General features: G+C 40.8%; 1 protein-coding gene across 5 annotated transcripts in view; it reads right to left on the reverse strand.

Moving 5' to 3' along the window:
- The window catches only part of NRXN3 (neurexin 3), a 982,535-nt gene that overhangs the window by 599,801 nt on the left and 361,132 nt on the right, over positions 1-21,602 (reverse strand). The gene's annotated exons all lie outside the window — the stretch shown is intronic.

Below are 21,602 nucleotides of genomic sequence, written 5' to 3' on the forward strand. Positions count from 1 at the left end.
CCCCTGTACTGGTAGGCAATGGAGGTTCCTGGTTTTGACAGGTTAGTATCTGTTGCCATAAGGCTTATTCCACACCATGGATGGGAACCACTTCTGGGCCTTCTGACTACTGAGGGAGGAAATGGAGGGGTTCTGAAAAAACACCATGCCCTTAGAAATGGAGAAACAAGCAAAGAAACCTGAGTTAAGAACACCATTTAGCTGCCAGACAGGATACAAGTTGTAGTCAGTATCCTAACTGCTAGTTTGGGGCTGTAGCTGCCCACCTCGATCAGTTCAAAGGATTGTCTGCAAGGTAAAAAACTGATTAAAAGATAATTAAGTGAAACAGTTATGGTGGTACCAGAGAAGAGCTATTTCTAGATGCCTTTGAAGCACAGTCAGTGAATGCTATGTAACTATCACTCTTAAATGTAAGAAATTTAATAGCCTCAAGTCACAACTGTAATAACAGTTTTGAGAAAGTAAGTACAACAAAAATGTATCTCTCAAATTCAAGTGAAAATGAGAATGAACACAAGAATCCCAAAGCAATTACAAACAAAAGCAAACCCTGATAAAGTACCAGCCCTTCCCTGCAGCTGAAGAAATGAGAGTCCCAGGAGAAGAGCCCTGGGGAAGGGGAGAGGGGGGGTAATCAAGGCCACTCAGCAGGTTAGGTGCTCAGCTGGAAAGGCAATGCAGTTCTACATAAGCTCTCAGTTTCCCTTTTTTAAAACAGGAGAAGTTATTACATAAATAACTTCATTATATAACACATAATAAAGGTGGAGGAAGGAAGCTTAACAATCCTATACTTGTGCCGTGCATGCGGGGTTTTGTTTGGTGGGGTTTTTTTGTTGTTGTTTTTTAATGTCTTACAGCGGGAAAACCAGAAATGCCTTATGCAGGTTACCCTAAAAAAGCACCAGTAGACCTTTACATGATGCATCAATACATATTCTTAGCATGCCATGCAACAGAAATTACTACACATACGTTTCAAAATCCTTATCAAACGTTTTTTTTTTTAATACTCCGGTAACTGTTAATCCCAGTGTTTTAGTTACACAATTCCACCTGTGCAAAGCTTAAATGGACTAAAAGCACCAAGATTGACCTAAAATATGTCAGACCTTTGAAGGTGAAAAGCACAAGCTAATTTGGGGTAAAATGTAATGCCCTTTAAGCATTAGATACTTCCTTTCCCAAAGAAAAAAGTCTTTATTCCTCACAATTTTAATGTTTGCTTGGTAGTGCCAGATTGTCAGTTGAATCACTGGAGATAGATCTCTAATTTACATGTGTATTTACACACAGTCCCACCAATCCTTGGGTGGTCATGCTTTGAAAAGTCTATGCCAACATTCAGTGTATATCAACTCTTCAGGGACAGAAGACAGCAGGGACATGTCAAGACTGTTTTAGATTGGGAAAGGGAGAATGGCAGAATAGAGATAATTCCTTGAAGAAACATGGACTAATTTTACATGGCACATTAATGGGGCAGAGCAGGTAAATGGCCATATTTTAACTTCCCAGTCCAGAACAATGAAGAGGGCATTAAAATAAGCCTCTTGCTGGTAGACTGATCTCACTACTGACCCCATTAAAGCCACATCAGTGAAGCCTCCCAAGTGGATTACTGGATTAATTTTTAGCACCTCATAGTGGAATCTGCTGGGCATAACTCAGAAATTAGAGGTGGGCAGTGACACTGAAGGGATGAAAGCCCTCTGGCCCTGCATGATCTGGTTTGTCTCTGTGATTCCAGACTCATACTGCTTTCCCTGGAGAGCTGCTGCAAGAAGCACTGTCCAGTTCTCTTCACTCTACCTCCTAGATATGTGGAAACAGGGAGTTTGTGACAAGAACCTAGAAAGCAGCTTCTCAACCCCATCTGGCCCCTTAACTACCTTTGAAGGAGAGCCACAATTTCCAGTTCACACAAAGACTTCCACAGCAATGAAAAGAAGCAAATTTCACACAGATCTCCCTTAACAGCATTGCTTTTGCCCTGTGCTTTGCTATATTGTGCAAGGAAGTCCATGCAGACTTACAGTCTAAATAGATTTTTCATATCAAACCCACTGGGGTAGCATTAGAGCTAAGATGAGAATTTTGATAATGACTACAGTGAACAATAACTACAGCAAAGACCCTCTAGAAGGTTTACCCCAAATTATTGTGCTTTTGACTGGTAGCAATCAGTAGCAATTAGCAAGTATATTGTCTTAGTTGTTCCAGAGTTAAGAAACTATCACAGAGGAGGCTTAGAAATCTTCTGAAAAAAGCAAATAAGAGTCAGGGAGCGGATGAGAGTTCATCCAACCTAAGAGACAATTACTCCTTGCATACTAAGCCACACTTCCCTTTAAATGAAGTCTAGCAGAATGCAAAATATGTAGCAGACTACACAACTCTGCAAAGCGTTCCCCAACGGTGTGTCAAAATTTCATCTAAACAGACAAGCAAAAACTAAACAAGTCTTTAAACTGCTGGAGTTCCTAGAGGCAGAAAAATTCTAATGCCTACATCTGCTCTAATTTAGAGAAAGTACAACATCATTAGAGACTTCTACAGCCTCTAGAAACAAACAAACAAAAAAATTCTTTTACAGGAACAACAGGAAGAATCCCAATGAGATTAGCCAGTCCCGCACCCATGGATAGGAGACCAATTTTCTTTCAGTCACTCCTCAGCTTCCTTGCAAGTGTCTCAGACACCAGAGCAACTCCCCAGGTCACCAGTGAGGCTGACACACTGGAAAGACTATTCACAAATAGTCTAACAGTCTTTAATATTGGGATAGACCAAGTTAATCAGCATTATTGTCTCTCTGATTAACTTTCTCCTGTTCAGGGAATTGCAATAGTAAGAATAATAGAATTCAGTATTATCAAAATTACTATGGTGCTGCTTAGGGACCCCAAAGAAGTTAACCTCTACATGCTTACCACAACTGAAAGGTGGTAAGATTATTAATTGATTTTATTTAAATCACAAAACACAAGCAGCAGCAAAATTTGAAAAAAAACGTTACACATTGGCTTCATGTTTAACAATTACAGTCTTTTGGCTCTTCTGCAAATAATGATTTATACTCACAAATCTCAGGTACTTGCAAAGTGATTTGAACAAAACATAAGAACTTTGTTCAAATAAAAATTATTTTTGAAGTTTAAGTATAATTATAATTACCATTAATAATTCTAGACTTGCTTCAGTAACACTATGAAATAATAAAATAAATAAATACCTGTGTTGGCAGTAAGTTTCCCCATCAGTAGCATACCAACAGCAAGTTATCCTTCAGAACATTCTCAATGGATACAAGATGGTCAACAGTTAAAGCCAAAATCACAAGAAACCTGGGATCAACTGTTACCTTCTAAGGCTGTTTGTGCAGTTCTACTTCTTACATATAAAACTTTCTTCTCATAGTAGTAAAACTAGAAAAAAAAAAAAAAGTGTCCTGGATTGAGGAATGCTGTTCTTAACTCACAGATGAGTTCAGAAGGATATAACATTCTGTGAAATAAGAGATGAGGTAGGCATATTCTGGTAAGCAGCAGTCTGAATAGGTGGTAAAGTTCTGCCCTTCCTTACTATCCAGCTGTCAGCATCTTCAAAGGCTGACTATCAAGCACCGTAGGCAAATATAGCTGGTTGAAAGCATATTGAGGTATTGTGCCAATAAAATAAAAGCCATCTGTACACTTCCCTAAAATTGGTCTCTTTAATTCAATATTTCTGAAATGAAGTTCAGAGACTCTATCATTGCTGCCTGCAGACTAAACCCACCTACATTTCCAAAGACAAGCATTGGTGCAAACAAGTCAGTTCCTCCTTGCTCTAGAGGGGAGGATGTGTCTGGTGTGGCTCTCTTCCATGCTCCTTGCGCCCTCAACAAGAAGTTACAAGTCATTCTTTATCCACATCTGAGATGCTTAGTCCAATTGAGGCAGACAGGATACATTATCCTTTCAAGCTGTAATCTTCAAGAAACATACTAGAAATGCTGGAAAACAAATATATTTAGGAAAAAAACACAACCTCTAAAAATCTTTATTTCATCACCCTTTATATGTTTTAATAAGTAAAAGACAGGTTCTTCAATGTCAAAAACCTGCCAACCACTAACAGCCTACTAAGATTTGTACATTTACATCAGGGACTTGACGAGTCAGCTGTGGCAATGGATAGCATCTGTTAATTTGAGCTGCACTTTCCCTGCAGCTTGTTCCTGTTACTAAAACAAGAAGCTGCTTGCATGCACATGACCAGCAGATTCCATAAATGCCAACCATTACAATACCCTGTCTCAAGTATCTGTCCAAGGACTGAAGTTAGATGTATTCCCCGAAATGAACTGAATTTATCTTTCCATGTTCCTCAAAAAATAAAGAAAAGCAGACCCCACAGCCCATATGAACCTTCCATGGCTACGTAAGGTGCACCAGAGCATGGCAGAAACTCCTATCAGCCACGAATACATTCACCATCTCTCTGGGACAAAATTAGATAAGCCCTACCACCACAAATCCACATTACCATCACAAATTCAGGTCACATTATAGAATAACAGCATAATTTTTTATTTTGTTTTGTCACCACATTTGGAAAACTAATCAAAGGCAAGATGTAGACTTCCTTTATCAAACAAGTTCTTCACATCAGCAGGCAGTTCTAAGCAACCTTCAGAAGCTCACTATCAGATATAGAATGGACACGCTTACAATACAATGGGTGTTGGGTTTCTAGCCTCGTGTGTCTGGTTGTCTGGCTTCAGATCAACTATTAAGTGTCACTTAATCTCCCACATAATCTAGGATTATCTGAGGCATCGACTGCGGCATACCTGATACTGTGGAACAACAACGTTGTAACATTTTTTTTGTCAAAGTTACCCTGATGTAGTGCTATTGCTTCTACGCTGACAGCTCACACTGAAGTTTGACCTGTTGGATGGAAGTATTCGAAATAGTTTTTTTTCCCCAAGGAAAACTTCTCAAATGTCAGTTCACCAAAGTGATGTGCCTGAGGTTGAATGTTTTGTTTAGAACATATTTAAATGTTGATTTCACCAAAGTAAGGTTCACTGAGATACAGCAGAAAATAGCAATGTGCAATTCCTATCAATAAATTAGTATGGATGACTTTCAAACAAAACCAGTCAGAATTTGTTGCCATTAGCTCCACCTTTTGTTAAAAAGGTTATGCAATTAGAGATAGAGGAGTTATAAGTGGGCAAAACACAAACCCCCATAAACACAGGGGATCCAAAGGGGACAGTGTCAGTGGTCATTAGCAACAACTCAACACCAGGATATTTAAAAGCATTTGTAACCAAGCCTATGAGCAACTGAACAAGTAACTGACCCAGACCAGGTTTTGTGCATTGCTGGGAAATATTTTGTATTATTGCTTCTCTAGTATTACCCAGTATCATTATTTGCATGTAAAGACATTCTGTTCCTCAATCTATATAAAAAGAATAAATGGATTATCCCTAACTATTACAAAATACCAATACCAATATCTACTTTGTGACCAAAGCAGACTTCGATGCTTGTCTATGTGCAAGTACGCACTGGTCTTCAAAACAGGGACATAATCTGTTTTGCATAATATTGCCACAATATTATATCAATAAACATCACAAACCTGCATATCATGTGAAAGAAATGCGACAGTCACTTGGGAATACTGATCTACATACGCCTAGAATACAAAGATCTACCCCTTTCAAGATGTCCTCATCACACAACTGAAGATAATTACACAAGGATAATACTCAAAGATCTTTTGGTAAATAAAGCAACTGCCCAAATGGATCCCATCCCAACAGAAGGGTTACACTGCAGACCACATCTTTCTTCTCATTTACAGCTGTCTTCCACACTGACCTTCTGAACCAACCTACAGCCAGCACCTCTGATGTGCCAGCCATGGAAAAAGCCCTTTGCCTGAACAGCCCAAAGGCAACTCTTCATCTTCATTGCTGTGCATAACTTAACACCAGACCCAGGATTTCAACTCTGTCTGTTGGAAACTTCTTGTGCCCTTTAGACAGCATTTTCTACATAAAGGTGCAGTAAGCAAAGTGTGTATGTGTACGCATATATACACACACAAAAATCTATTTTTTGTATTCTTACTGCAAGTTCAACTGGCTGGCATCTTGGTACTGCCAGAAGCATACAGTAACAGCTCTGACACCAGCTTCTGGAAAGACCAGAAGTTCTGAAACTGTTTCTCATGATTTGAGTAGGATGCTTTCACAGCAGGTTCACAAACACTTCGAAGACAAGAGCCTGTACTTCTTCAGTTCTTCTGGGGGTGGCACCTTACATCTACGTGGAGACTTTTTTATAGATTAGTACCTTTTGCAAACACTGATAAAATAAAACTTCAGCAAATTAGTCACCAGAAGCTCTCACAGTAAGTTTTGAAGTTGTTTAAACATTCACAGGAGTTTCCAAAAATATATTCTCTCACCACAGATTGATCAGATTCTTTGCACTAGCATTTCTGCTACTCAAACAGAATACTCCCCTGCAGAGACATTCATACACTTTTATTTTAACGATCATTTTGTAAGCAACATCAGTTTTTGGAAACTTCCAAGAGCTTTACATCATTTTACACACTTAAGTTTCCAGAAGGATTTCTAGCATTTTCTAGAAGCTGCTGCCACCTCAGGAATGCGCATTGGATTCTGTGACTAAAGTATCTAGAAACATCAACATATGGTGTATTTACTGTTTTATTGTTTCAATCTCCAACAGATATCTTCTATAAAAACAAACATGATGCCCGCTCACTGGGCAAGGTGTCACATACAACATAAGGCTCACGTGCATGGCAGGATAGGTGTGTGTTTCTCTCTACATATACACATTCACGCACACTTCACCTGGGACCGGTATTTTCACTGGACTGAATTATGTACACGTTCGCTTGTCAGTTATGAAAAGTACTGTGGAAAGCCAGCAGAGATTTCATCTTGCTTCCACGCCCCCAAATTCAGCAGTGAAATTACGCCGAGTGGCTGCCCAATCTGCTTCTCAACAACCAGTCATATACAGTGTACTTTAGAAGAATACAGAAAAACAGAATATCACCAAACAATCTAATATAATGATATGGCACACACAAAAATACCAAGCACTGTTGAGAGACTCAAGCTTTATTACTGTCAATATCAACTGATTTCCGTAGTTACAAGTGGAAATTGTTTCCTAATTCACCATCTGTGCCACTGCTCTCTCCTTCACTCTAACGCTACGAAGATGCATTCCATTACGTCAGACAGTAGCATCTAATCAGTATTCTGCTACCTTCTGCTCTCACTCTTCAATTATTTTCTTCAGGAGTATTTTGCAAAAGCTCTGGTCTAAGCATTCATGACAGCTTTCTAAATCCCCAAACTACTCAAACACAGTTATTCCTTGCAATTACCTAAGCATTCTACAGAGAATAGGAAAATTCAATCAAGTATCAGAATATCGCCGACAATGGGAGCAACACCGCTGCCTATGGACAAGAAAATTATACTTGTCAAAAATTTAAAGTATCACACTGGATGAGGTCCTTAATACCAGTGACTGATTTCATTGCTTGAAGCAAGTCACAACCTTTACACTATAGTTCAAATAAAGTAAAAAACTGCAACAACAACAATCCACCAAACCAAAAGCATCCAAACTAATGAATAAAAAGAGAATTTTGATAGGTGAGGAGAAAGAGAAGTAAACAGTTGCTTCACCCAACCCAAGCTATCCAGTGCAAGTAAAAAACACATCACAGCACTATGTGTACCAGCACAAATACAAAGCCAATTTTTTTGTTCTTCTTTCCTCCAGAAACCTACAAGCTGTTCACATTTTCATATAGACTAAAAATGTCTTTCCTATAAGCCAGCATCACTTAATGCATCTACCGCAAAGGAGTGTCATTACCTAGCTCAGCACTTGAAAAGTCTGCATAGGCCTCCTTTTCAGGGTTTGAGCTCCTTTGTCCAAAAATTACACTCACTTTCCTTTGTTTAGTCCAACCTAAGCATTTTCTTTCAATTAGCCCATGCAGACAGCACAAAAAAGCATATATTCGTGAAAAGTGGTGAACATTTAAAAAAAAAAAAAATCCCAAACCCTTTATTACGTTTCTCTCAGAAGTGCCTCAATTATTGCATTCTACAGTCATTTTGAATCCGTTCCCATTATGTTTCATATTTGAAACCCTCTTTGAATGGTCATGAAACCTATATATACAGGCAATTACTCTTTTCCTCTTCAGCCTTCCAAAGCAAATATTTATTGTTAGAAGCTCTCTATTCATCCTTGTATAAAAATGAGACTCGCAGGAGGCTAGGACAGTACTTGTGCTTCAGCCCTTTTGTCTGCTTTTCCACAACCCACATACACTGTCTTCTTCAGACTGTTCAGATTCTGAACAACCTGGACCACTGCTGATTTCCATCAACAATCCCAGCTTACCATTATGCCAGCACCCAAAAGGACTTGTTGCCTCTGCTTTTACCCTCAAAGCACTTACCTATTTGTACGTCTACAAAGCAAATTAAGTTAGCGAGACACTGAAACACGCAACTTGTAAAATAAATAAATAAACACATTAGAGAATAGTCCAAGCCGCATCAGCATTAAATTGAGATCAGTCTGTATGAGTACAATGCCAGTTAGACTGTTATTTCAGGTATGCGGGAAACCTAAATAGTGAGTTAAAGGTCTGAAAACCAAGATGCATCGTTCGTGAATGGAAATCATAAGCTCTACGTTTCATACCTAAACTCCCACTTCCTTACTCTCCCACTGCTCCAGCATTTTTACCACACACATAAAATGTAGCAGATACACAATGTACAGCCAATTCAGTGCATTTTAAGAGAATTTATATGTATTGGTGGCTTATTGCTCTAGGCTTCTCTTTTGTTTTCCTCACCCTAGTATATTGGCACTGAACCTCGGTTCTTAAAAGAAGCTGCAATTCTGCAGTATCTCCCCATCAGCAAAAGCATTTCTTTTTCTTTCTCAAGGACCAGCGTCATTTCTCAGAAGGTGCACTGTGGGGAGGAAGTAGATGGCCCTGGGAGGCTTGCACGCCTTTAATTTCTAAAGGACATATTCCACAGTTTTTCTTTCCAAAGTCCACAAATGGCTTAGCAAGGAACTCTGCACTAAACAAACCTTAAATAGAGACTGATTAAGTGTATTACCATAACAAAAAACTTCATGGCCTTAAAACTACACAAGAATAAATTTAGATAAGATAGAAAGAAACAGCTTCTTAAAACTAAATATAATTTTGAACAGAAAGTACTAATTGAAAAAGTTATGAAAGGACAAAAAAGGAATACTAAAAGCCAGATTAAATAATACTTCCAGTGAAGCAGCACAGTAGGAAAAGGCTGCAGCAGTTTCAGCACAAATCTGGCCCCTACCACCCATAACCCCTCAGATGCACTGATGGGGAATGCAGAATGGGAAGTAACAGCACTGGGGAGAAGCACTGTTTTATCCATTAGTACCTGTTTTTCTGGCTTACCTTCTCACAGAAACATTTAGGTTAGAAGGAACCTCTTGAGCTCTTCTAGTCTAACAGCTGTGCTTGAAAGCAGGGTGACCTAGAGCAGGTTGCCCAGGAGGATGTCCATTCAGGTTTTTGACATCTCCAAAGGCAGAGACTCAACAACCTCTCTGGGCAACCTGTTGCCATGTTTGAACATTCTCACAGTTAAAAAAAAACAAAAATAAAAACAAGGTTGTTTTTTGAGACACTGCTGAGAAAAGCCTGACTCAGATTTCTTTACGCCCTCCTGAATCCACCTCTTGTGCTCTTGTTTCTTCCTCTCCCTCCTGCCCCCCCCCCACTTCCCCAAATCATGTCTGAGACCACTTAAGAGGTCCTCGCTAATCTGTGTGAGCCCCCTGCTGCTTTTGCTCAATTTCTTACTTTGTTGGGATAGACCTTTCTTGAGCTTGGAGGAGGTGATCTTTGAATATGCACCAGCTCTCCTACACCCTCCTTCTCTCCAGGGCTGTATCCCATGGGATTATTCAAGACAAATCTCTGAAGTGGCTGAAGTCTCCTCTCCTCAAGGTCAGGGTTGTGGTCCTACTTTTTGCTCTGCTCCATCCACTTAGGATCCTGAACTGCATCATTTCATGGTCAGTGCAGCCAAGGTGGACTCAGACTTTCACATTCACAACCAGTTCTGCCTTGTTCATAAGTATCAGGTCCAGCAGATCACCCTTCCTTGTTGGCTCCTTCATCATCTGTATCAAGACATTATCATCACCACACTCGAGAAATCTCCTTGAGCCATACTGCATCATCCTTCCAAAAGATACAGTGGTTTAAGTCCCCCAGAGCCCAGGGCCTGTGAATGAAAGGCTTCTTCCAGCTGTATGAGGTTCAACAAGGCCAAGTGCCGGGTCCTGCACTTTGGTCACAACAACCCCATGCAGCGCTACAGGCTCGGGGAAGAGTGGCTGGAAAGCTGCCTGATGGAAAAAGGCCTGGGAGTACTGGTTGACAGCCAACTGAACATGAGCCAGCAGTGTGCCCAGGTGGCCAAGAAGGCCAATGGCATCCTGGCCTGTATCAGGAATAGTGTGACCAGCAGGAGTAGGGAAGTGATCATGCCCCTGTACTCAGTGCTGGTGAGGCCGCACCTCGAATACTGTGTTCAGTTTTGGGCCCCTCACTACAAGAAAGATGTTGCATTGCTGGAGCATGTCCAGAGGAGAGCAACCAAGCTGGTGAGGGGTCTGGAGCACAAGTCATACGAGGAACGGCTGAGGGAACTGGGGTTGTTTAGTCTGGAGAAGAGGAGGCTGAGGGGAGACCTGATCGCCCTCTACAGCTACCTGAAAGGAGGCTGTAGGGAGGTGGGGGTCGGCCTCTTCTCCCTGGTAACAGATGATAGGACGAGGGGGAATGGTTTGAAGCTGCGCCAGGGCAGGTTTAGGTTAGATATTAGGAAAAACTTCTTCACTGAAAGGGTTGTCAGGCTCTGGAATGGGCTGCCCAGGGAAGTGGGCCAGTCCACATCCCTGGAGGTATTTAAAAGAAGGATAGATGAGGTGCTTAGGGACATGGTTTAGTGGTGGGATGGCAGGGTTAGGTTAAAGGTTGGACTCAATGATCTCAAAGGTCTTTTCCAACCAAAGTGATTCTATGCTTCTATTCTATGATTCTATGATTCTGTTTGAAGGCAGCCTCATCTGTACCTTCCTGATTGGGACGTTGATAACAGATGCCAACTACACGACCACACATGTTGGTCTGCCTGCTAATCTTCACCCCATAAACTCTTGACTGAGTCCTGATCGGTCCCAAGGCAGAGCCCCATGTATAAAAGCTGCTCTGTCACATTGAGGGCAACTCCCTCGCCTTGCCTTCCCAGACTGTCCTTCCTAAAAAGGCTGTATCTCTCCGTTATAGCACTCCATTGTGTAAGCCATACCACCATGCCTCTACAATCCCAGTGAGGTCACAGCCCTGTAACTGCACACAGACTTCTAACTTCTCCTTTCCATCTCAAGCAAACGTGCTGCACAACTGAAGCTCTCCCCACCTTCCTAAGAAGCTGCGAGACACTGCGCCATACACCATCAAGTGCAACAACCATGCTAACACTCAATGACTTCAGCAGAATTACACAAGAAATATTCCCTTTCACCAGCTATTAGCTCAGTCAGAAACATGCCAATAAAGAAAAGTAGCACAGTATATTACTGATGGTTGCGAGTATCTATAAATAGAAGAACTTGACAAGTTCAGAAGGGAAAAAAAAGAGGCAATGACAAAATGATGAAGTGAAGAAAGACGAGACCTAAAGCTCAGCAAAAAAGTGATAACATAAAATATACCCGACAGTCAGATATGAGTATGTGTGAGGGAAAACAGATAAAATATTTGGTTTATGCAACAGATGTGACAAGATGTTAAGACAGTTTAAGCAAGTATTCTTTCTCCTTCTAACAGACAAAAAAGAATTATACAGATTTGGATGGGTGTTTGCACATTAAAGAGAGTCAGCAAAACACAGCATGCAAAAGGAGCTTCTGCTGCCCTTCTGCAATGGCAGACCTCTGGCTTTTTCCTCCGAAGAAGGTTGAAGACGATGGACTAAAGGCCAACATAAAAAATCTAAACTTGAAGGGGATAGCTGGATTCTTCTCTCATAGCGGGGGCAAATGGGAGATAAATAACCTCTCTTCTATGTATAATTTTAAACTAAAATTAAAATTTAAGAAAAGAGAAAAAGGTGGTGTTTGATTGGTATAGTCTACAGGCTTATTTAACTGTACCCTCCTTCTGTCCAATCTTTGATGTCAACTCCACGCTGACTGCCTAGGAAATGGCTTTGTGCTGCATGACAGGCCATACATGAGAAGACTTTTCTCAAAACAAAGTTTAGCTTTGCTTATCAAAATTTTTCCCTTCTCACTCTCAAGGGTATGTTTAGACTGTGGTTTGTGCTGCGATCATCACACCATGGTCATGATCACTGTCACAAGGACTGGTAATAATCTGGCATCAGCAGAAGGCTGTTCAGTATAGACCAACCACACACAGATGCCTGGCTTGCTTCTCAGGACCATTCTGGAGCCTACGCTAAGTCCCTGCTGCTGTAGATATATCCCACCATGCCCATCCATGCTGGTATGCCACCAATGTCCAAGCTAACCTGGAATGAGCTAGTCTAATGCTAGCTTGGGAACCACAGCAAATACCTATCCACACAAGCTGGGAGGGTCTTTGGCCCTCAGCAGCTACTGAGCTTTGCTACCCCTGCTATTTTCATAGCAGCTGCTACAAAGGGAGCGCCTTGGCAGTAGAGCCCCACAGCTCTGCTACTAATCTGCAAGGCATTTCCTATGTAGTCTATGTGCTTCCCCAGACGGTCTCCAAGGGTACGAGGTGGAGAAAGCCATCCTGCAGCAGCAGAGGCTCTGCAGATTTCCTCTGGCTGCCAAGCCAGAGTCTGAGGGCTCAGCACCATGGTACCCCAGCTTCCTCCCTGTAAAAGGAGCAGCATTCTCTTACTAACTTAGTTTCTAACATGACCAACATGCAGAAACGTTTTTGTAAGCCAGCCTGGAATTCTGTATTCTTAACAAAAGGCACACTGAAGGCAGCCCAAGTGACTCTCAGATAATAAGCTTCCCCTTTGTGCGAGCAGCAGCCACCACAGGCCTCGCAATTCTGCTCTGCAAGTACAGGTTTCAGTTAATGAGATAACAGATATGCTCTATTAATTATGAGTAATGTACAGCTGAGGATGCACAGTTGAGCTGCCTGAGACCAGCACACACATGAAAGGGCCAGACTTCTCTGACATTTACACGCTGTGGTGATTTTAGCCTTGCAATAGTAACCCCCCCCGACTCACTGCCATGAAGGACCAAGTTCAGTTTCTGTTGAAGATGACTGTGGCAGTAATACAACGGTACGGTAAACCAGAGGGAAAGGCTCCAATTGGGTTTGAGTGATCATCAGCATTCATGTTATTATGGATGGTATACACAGGCATATGGAGTTGAATTACAACTTAATAGAGATGAATTATTTTTATCTCTTAAGAAAACCATTATTTTAAGTGCAAGCAATCTGTAAGAAAATAAGTGTAACAATATGATTAATGCCTTCACAGAACCACTTCACTTTTGTCTACATATTCCTCCTGCGAAGCGTCACCGCATTGCCCGTTAGATGTATTTTAAAAGCACAGCTGATCCCCAGCCAAGCAGAGAAAGGCCGGCATCGGGCTCGCTCCTCGAATAAGAAGCACTCATGGGTACGGTGTCACTAGATGGAGCTCATTACCTATCAAAGCCACAAAACATTACAGTATTATAAGAAAGCAGGAATTGGAGAAACAATGTAAATGAACCAAATTTATATTCAGACAAGCTATTTAGGTTGGTTGCTTTCTTGTTTCATTTTTTAAAATGGTTCCACATGTTCTTAACAATAAATCACAACAGCTTGATAGGACACAGAGGGGAACTGGAGGCACAAAGGTAAGACTCCTTTTCTCTGTTCAGTCTAGTTTATGCATATAATCCCCACAGTTGACTGATCCCCGTGCAAAGGAATTTATGCCTTAACTGCTTGTTTCTGGGGTTAATCTTTTCCACTGAGGTAAATCCAAATTACGATTCCTATTTTTTATACGAAAAAACTGAAATCTAGAAAGCTCAGAGCTAAACATGGAAATTTGACTCAATTTCTGAGATCAACTCTATAGTTGCAGTACGTACTCAATACATTCCAACCTTGAGCTAGAATTATGAAATGTTCGGGTCCTACAAAAATTAAACCTCAGTAGGCCAGATCTCCGAACAAACTCCCATCGATTTCACTAGAACCAAATGTCTATAACGTTTGAGGATTCACACCTAAATGATCTGCCTGAGTCTTATAGCTTTGCTAGTCTTGGGAAAAGATCCAGGTTTCCAGTCCTTTGCCTAAATCATGAAACAACCTTTTCTTAAAATTAACAAGCATGAAAGGCTCCAAAAAGAATTCCTATCTGCTCTCGCAGTGTGGTTAAGACTTGTAAAAACCTGAGACTCATATCCCCTCAATATATTCTTTATCGGTGGGTGGGTGGAGAAAAATGCACAGCTGAAAAGGGGCTTAGGTGATGTTCTGGACTACAAAGAAACAGAAGTGCTGAGAGTAGGGAGGTTTACCAAAATAAGACAACTGCTTAACAATCTTTTCAAAGTCTGACAATCTGATCAGGGAGGAGATTTGAGACAGAACTGGCTTTAAGCAGATAGGACCAGAAAGGTGAACAAAACCCAAAAATTATGCTGTAGTGGACTCATCACTTGATCCATTAAGTCTGTGCCCAAGAGCAGCCAAAACAAAGACTCTCGATGGAGTCTTGGTAAGGAATCACAGAGGCATCTGAGCAATCAGAGACAAATCTGTGTATGCGAGAAGCATCTTCCCAGACCCTAGAATGGAAAGACTGGCATAAAAATTAAATGAGTGCAGGTCTGCTATCTCCCCTATGTATATTCTATCCCATGAAAAGAAAATTATAACCTAATCCTAGATGCACTTTTATCCATATGAAATTTCTATTAAAGAGCTGCAGTTAAGCTCTTTGCCTTGACGCTATCTTGCAGTAATGAGTTTGACTGCTTAGTTATAAAACATGACAAAAGCATTTTCTTTTATCAATTACTGTTGAATCTGCTGCCTTTCAGTTTTAGTTTCATGTTTGGGGTTCTTCTACTACTTAAGAGGAAAGGAGCACCCCATGCATCTTCTCAGCACCATTCATTACTGCACGTAGCTCTGTCACTGTCTGCCACTCACACCCTATCTAACTGACATGTTCTCAGTCTCTCCTAGGAGTACGACTGCGTTGCCAGCCTTTTATCATCAACACTTGTTTCTGAAAGAAAAACAAGAAAATATTATACTGTCAGGAGGAATTTTCCTATTGTAGCTAAGTTTTACTTAAACAAGTAAATATATTTAGAAGCATAGAGTATTAGAGATGAAAAAAAAAAAAAGGTAGGCTGGTTGCCTCAGATGGAAGGAAATGCCTCATTGGAAAGTATGAGAGCAGTGAATAACAAACTATAATCAAACATTAAGCACCGTGAGAGTCTATATCATATATGTAGAGAATTTGCAGTTAGCAAACAAGTTCTAATCCACTTAATCCAGTATCCTATTTTTGACCGTGGCTGTTGCCAGGGGCAATGGCATAGCTATAGGAAGAACACAAGTGGCACACTGTTCTCTACATCAGGTCTCTCCAATATTTTTGTTAGAGGTAGACTATGAAATATGAGACATAATACTCCCCTCAAACCTCTATGATAAACAGTGAAATAGAATCTAATGATCCTTTCAAATATCAATAAATTCTCAACCTGAATGATTACAACAGCAGCAGCTTAATCATTTGAAAAAATATTTTCTTTTATTAATTTTGCATTTTCTATTCTTCCATTTTTACCAGGATTTCGTTAGGGTTTTGACTGGTTTTGTAAAACTACATTTCCTATATAATTAATCTTTTAAAATATTCTGGTTCTTCCTTACTTTCTGCCAGAAAAATAGCTAAACTTAAAATTTTAAAAGCTTTTTCACATCCTGTCTTCACACAGTTCCATAGTATGAAATGTCTTGCTTTAGCTAGAAACATAACCTCAGATTTTCAGAAACTGGGAACCAGGTGTTTACAGAAGCAAATAAATTCACAGGAACTACAGGTACTGAGTAGCTCTAAAATTACAGAGAATCCTCTCCTCACAAAGTAAGAATTCCAAGCAGTTGGAAATTTATTCTTCTGCAACTAACTAGTGCAAAGAAACTAGCCCCCAAAAAATTAAAAAGCAACATTATGCTTTTAAATGCCTTGCATCTCCCAGACCCTGCAAGTTTTAACATCAAAGCCTGAATTGCTCTGCATATTTATACCGAATAACTAGCTGGAGACTTGAAGTAGATTTCAGCCCTGTCTTTTCTCCTCCCATGTTTAAACTCAAATCTGTAAAGCTTTTCCAAAGAACAATTTTGATTACTCCCACCTCCAATGGATTTCTTTCCCTTTCCTTATCCTCAAGGGGAATAAAGGGCAGAGAATAAAGCGGCCTTTCTAGTCCTTTATGTTTCAACTCAAAAAAACATTAATAAAATACCCTGGAGTGCCATGAAATTGAAGGAAAAATAAATAAAAATTGAAGAGAGGCAGTAAAAAACCCCTACAGTCCTGCTGGCAACTATCCAGCATTAACACATTCAGGAAATAGGAAATTTAAAAATGAAGTAATATTTGAATATTACTGATTTTTATCCTCATGTTCAGTTTCCCTTCTCCAATAGCCTTCTGCCTCACTTTATGCCAGAGGCACAAGAAGAGAAAAATCCATTCTGTAAATCTCAGGATGACTTCTAGACGAAGTTCTCAGTCCTCAGCCTGCATCTGGTAGCTAGCCGCTGCTAGACATCAACATCTTTAGTAGCAGAGAGCTACTCATCCTGGAACACATTACTACTCATACAGAAAAGGATCCATTTAGATGAGAAAGTCACTATAAACTCAATTACTTGAAACCAAAGCCACAAGTCTAGGTAAAAGCTTTATTTCCAGCTCCAAGACAGCTATATTGATCCTGAACATATATCACTAGTCATCCGAACGAATTCCAAAACACTTATAGTTCATTGGTTAAATAAACAAATTTCACATGATACTGAACTGCATCCAACTCCTAAGTGAAGCATAATGCAACACTACAGTGTAACATAGCAAGTAAAGACTATCACTGCTAGGCTAGCATGCAATTTTACTTAGCACAACATACAGCTGCCAAAGCACATGTGTCTTGCAGCACTCAAAATACATTAGTGTTATCCAAGACATCTGCACAGGCCTGGTAAATACGACAAAGAATGTGAGGGAAAGCCATGCTTTCCTGGAGCGCCAATTAAAGGCCAGGGAGGCTACAAAAGGATATTTAAAATGACACCATACACCACTCAGTGTCAGTTGAATCCCACCCCTATTTAGCTACCCCAACCCAAGAGTTTGGAGGGGCTGGAGACAGCCTGCACTCCTCCGCCACTCTTCCAGCTGGCACAGGTAAGAAAAATTGCTGCTGCATGAGTGAGGTGATCTGGGAAAGCAGCTCACGCAGGGGGGCCAGTCCAAGGAGACGGATGATATTGACTGTTGCTTTCGAGAGAGGGAATGCTGGAAGAAATGAAAAAGGCTCCTCTCATCCATACTTCATTCTGGGAAAGAAGTACCCCAGCAACAGGTTTCCAACATATGAAATCAGCTAGGACTCAGGAGGACTGGACTAGGGCTGAAAGGCACGCTTCTCATCCAGGCCACCGCTCCAGATTCTGGTGACACAATTTAACTTGATGGTAGTACAGTGGGGTATAGCATTGGTAGTACGAAACACTAAAACCATATGGCTCCACAAACAAATGGAAAGCAATCAGCCCCAGCATCACCAGCAGCGTTCGCCAGCAGCCCTACAACTTACAATAAATGCAAATTTTGAAGCATCTCAGCCATGCTCACAGGCTATCCAGTCTAACAAGATCACAGCTCCAGTAGGAAGAGCTACAGACAATTTAATGGGTAAAACCATGCAGGTTCCCACTCTGAATGACTGGCTTGGAAGGAAATACAGTGAATTTCAATTCCACCACACCACCCATGCTCTCAGAGTAAGGTGAGAAAGACCTGTAAAAGCACAGTCCATCCAGTCCAATTCAAACCTTTGCTATCCTAGTGGAATACATAATTCCTATATCTGTTTTTGAAGATTTAATGGAGGGATTTGGGGGTTTGGTTTTTTTGGTTTTTTTCACGTTTTTTTTAATGTAAATCACTTTTGCCAGAGAAAATGCAATTAAAGTCCAGTTTTTGTCAGCACCAGTCTGAAAACAAGCACAAACCTATCACGTTTCAGTCCCTCCACTTTTGTCTTAACTTCCTCATCACTTCTTTGCAGTCCGATCTGAAGAGGAGAGTTCACTACTCCATAACAAGTACTAAGAAGCATTAAATCCTCCTGCCTGCAATACAGATTCTCCATTCCATCCAGTTCTTCAGGCACAGCATTTTGTTCACAACTATCCACTAAGGAGTTCACCCTGAGTCCAGAGATCAATACATGCATGGGTAACATCAAAAATACTTAAGTGATAACAGGACTGGTAAACCTGGTAGACAGGGATCTACCCAAATGGGTATACACCAACCATCCTGAGGGGCCAAGGATGGGCTTTACTGTTCCTCTCATGAAAAAGAGCAGTGCCATGAGAAACAAAATCTTCAAGTCTTTTACCTGTCTCAGGAAGACTACATCCTAAATCCCAGGGATCCTAGAACCAGAACAAGGACATGCCTCTAACAACATCCAGACTAAGATAGGTAAGGCATCAATTCAAATTTACTACCTTATCTTACAGAACATGCCCTCACAGGCTAAAATCCAGGTAGCTGTGTGACAACACCTACTGTGGAAGCAGATATTAACAAGAAGTTATCTGTAATGATTTATTCATTGAAGTACCATAGACTGAAGTTTCCATATAGTACACTGCCCTGTTAAGTCTGCCTGGCTTGTTCAAATACTAATTTAGCTGCATTGTTTTCCTATTATTCTGATTTCAAATTAATAAACAGCTCTGGGGGCCTTTGGTTTCGTTACTGACAATTAAAAAGATAAAATACAATTAAAAATAAATAAATAAATATCAACAAGAGCTTTTCTTTTTTCCCAAATGCAACTTAAACCAAATAAGAGGCAATAAAGGACTGTATGTTGAAACCTCCTCTCCCACACCTGAAAGAAAATCAGACATTGTCTGAAGACCCAAACACTTCCTAAAGAGAAGTACACAGCATGCCTAGGAAAATCATGGACAAAAGCAATGCAGGCATATAGAAGAAGATTTTTCCAGACAGATCTACATCTCCCAAAGCTATGCAGCCAACAAATCCTCAATGTATCACCAACCAAGAAGGCACAACCAATGCCTGTATCCCCCATAACTGAGCAACATTGACAGGACACACGACTTGATTCCGTACTAACTTCCATGTGTCTCCACCACACTCCATGCTGAAAATATCCCTTCAACATAAGCCTCCCCTCCATCTCCACAGGTATTTCACATAGACCTTGACTGAGAGGTGAAAGATATACCACATAAGACACTTTGGTGAAGAGAAGCCTAATGTGACTCTCCAAGAATAGTGTGGGGAAGAGAAGCCCACCATATAAGCAAATATTCTCACCGTTTTCTTGGTAAGGATCCACAGCAAGGCAGAGGCTTTCACTGTGGGACCATGAAGTACTGGTGATCTGTTATTCTTATACAAATTGTAATTGAGAAAAGGTCATATGGATTAGGCAATGGATTGAGACACAAATACAGGCCACATTCTTTTCTAAGCTCTTCCTCGGCTTCCCTTTGAACCTCCATCTATTAGTCCTCAATCTATTAACTGAGACAATATTCTCTTTTCTCATGAAATACCATAATACTAAATGCATCAGACAGAAATGTGACAAATAAATGTGTCAGAAATAAATGGCAAAACACATGCAACTGAAGCAGGAGACAGTCCCCACTGTTCAGGCATCAACCTGCGTGCTGTTCCATGCAGATGGCCTCTGCATGTTTTAGATGGCTGCTGCTGAGGTTTTTTTTTTTGTAAACATAGCTCTGGTCCCATGCTCAGATGACGCCGACGTTGAATAGACAACAAAAATACAGCTGGATAGGATTAATCTGTAAAGTTGCAGCAACCTTCAGTGATTAGAGCCATTAGGACAGTAAGCACATTCGACCTCTACTCTATTCCATACAATTTACACATCTAGAAGAAATTTTGCCCTAAGCATTTGTTTGATATAAACTTAACCAACAAGCACTGGCAAATTCTTTTCAGTAATCAAAAGACATGGACATCTGTTACAAATCTGAGAAGAAGGTGGTCTGTGGAAAGCAGAGCAATGAAGTCACAAGGAGAGAAGCTTTGCTTGCAGACTAGATGTGCAACAGAAGAACTAAGTTAAAAGTACCCCTTCATCTCAGTTATTTTTTTCTGAATTAGATGAAACATTACTTCAAAAAAATCAGCCCCTGTTCTACACAAACTACACTCCAGAGGAGAGAAGACTGTGGGGTTAAGAGAAGCGCAAACATCACCACCAACGTTCACTGCAAAACCCACAAGTCTCAATGCATCCCTACATGACTTGAGATATGCACACAGGAAAAGGCTGAAATTACTTCACAGTTAGAATACTGAATGCTTCTTTCTTTCTCTAACAGAGATAACAGAAGACAAAATAGGAAGAATGCCTCAAGCCCCTAAGTCGCATGCTAGGAGCTGTACTTACATGTTCAGCGTCCCTCCTGTTAAATCCATTTGCCATTAAAAGATCAAAATCTTCCACTCCTGGCCTTGTGACAAAGGACACTGAAGAAAGAAAACAGAGTACCTATGCCTCTTCCATCTTGACTGGAAAGACCAGTCTTCTGGAATCCCAGGACCTCATGACCAGAGGGAAAGCTTGGAACAAGGAAGACTTACCCTCAGTGGAGGGGAACTGGATTAGGGAACCCTTAAAGAAACGGGACATACACAAGTCCATGAACCTGATGGGATAAACACAAGTGCTGAGCTGGCTGATGCCATTGCCAGGGCACTCTACACTATCTCTGAAAGGTCATGGCGACTGGGAGAGGTTCCTGAGGATGGGAAGGGAGAAAATGTCACTCCTGTCCTCATGGTGGGCAAGCAGGAGATTCCAGGGAAGTACAGAGCAGTCAGCCTCACCTCAGTCCCTGGGAAGGTGATGGATCAAAATCTTCTGCACAACATTTTCAAACATGTTTGGGATAAGAATGCAATTGGAAATAGTCAGTATGGAATTATTAAGGGAAAACTATGCCTGACCAACCCTGCAGGGACGTGACTAGCTCAGTGGGCAAAGGGAGAGCAGTGGATGTTATCTATCTTAAGGTAGTAAGGCTTTTGACATAATCTCTTACAATGTCCTTATTGGCCAGCTGACAAAGTACAG

This window comes from Egretta garzetta, unplaced genomic scaffold (assembly GCF_000687185.1).
Source record: "Egretta garzetta isolate BGI_Z169 unplaced genomic scaffold, ASM68718v1 scaffold79, whole genome shotgun sequence".
In the NCBI taxonomy this organism is placed as follows: Eukaryota; Metazoa; Chordata; class Aves; order Pelecaniformes; family Ardeidae; genus Egretta; species Egretta garzetta.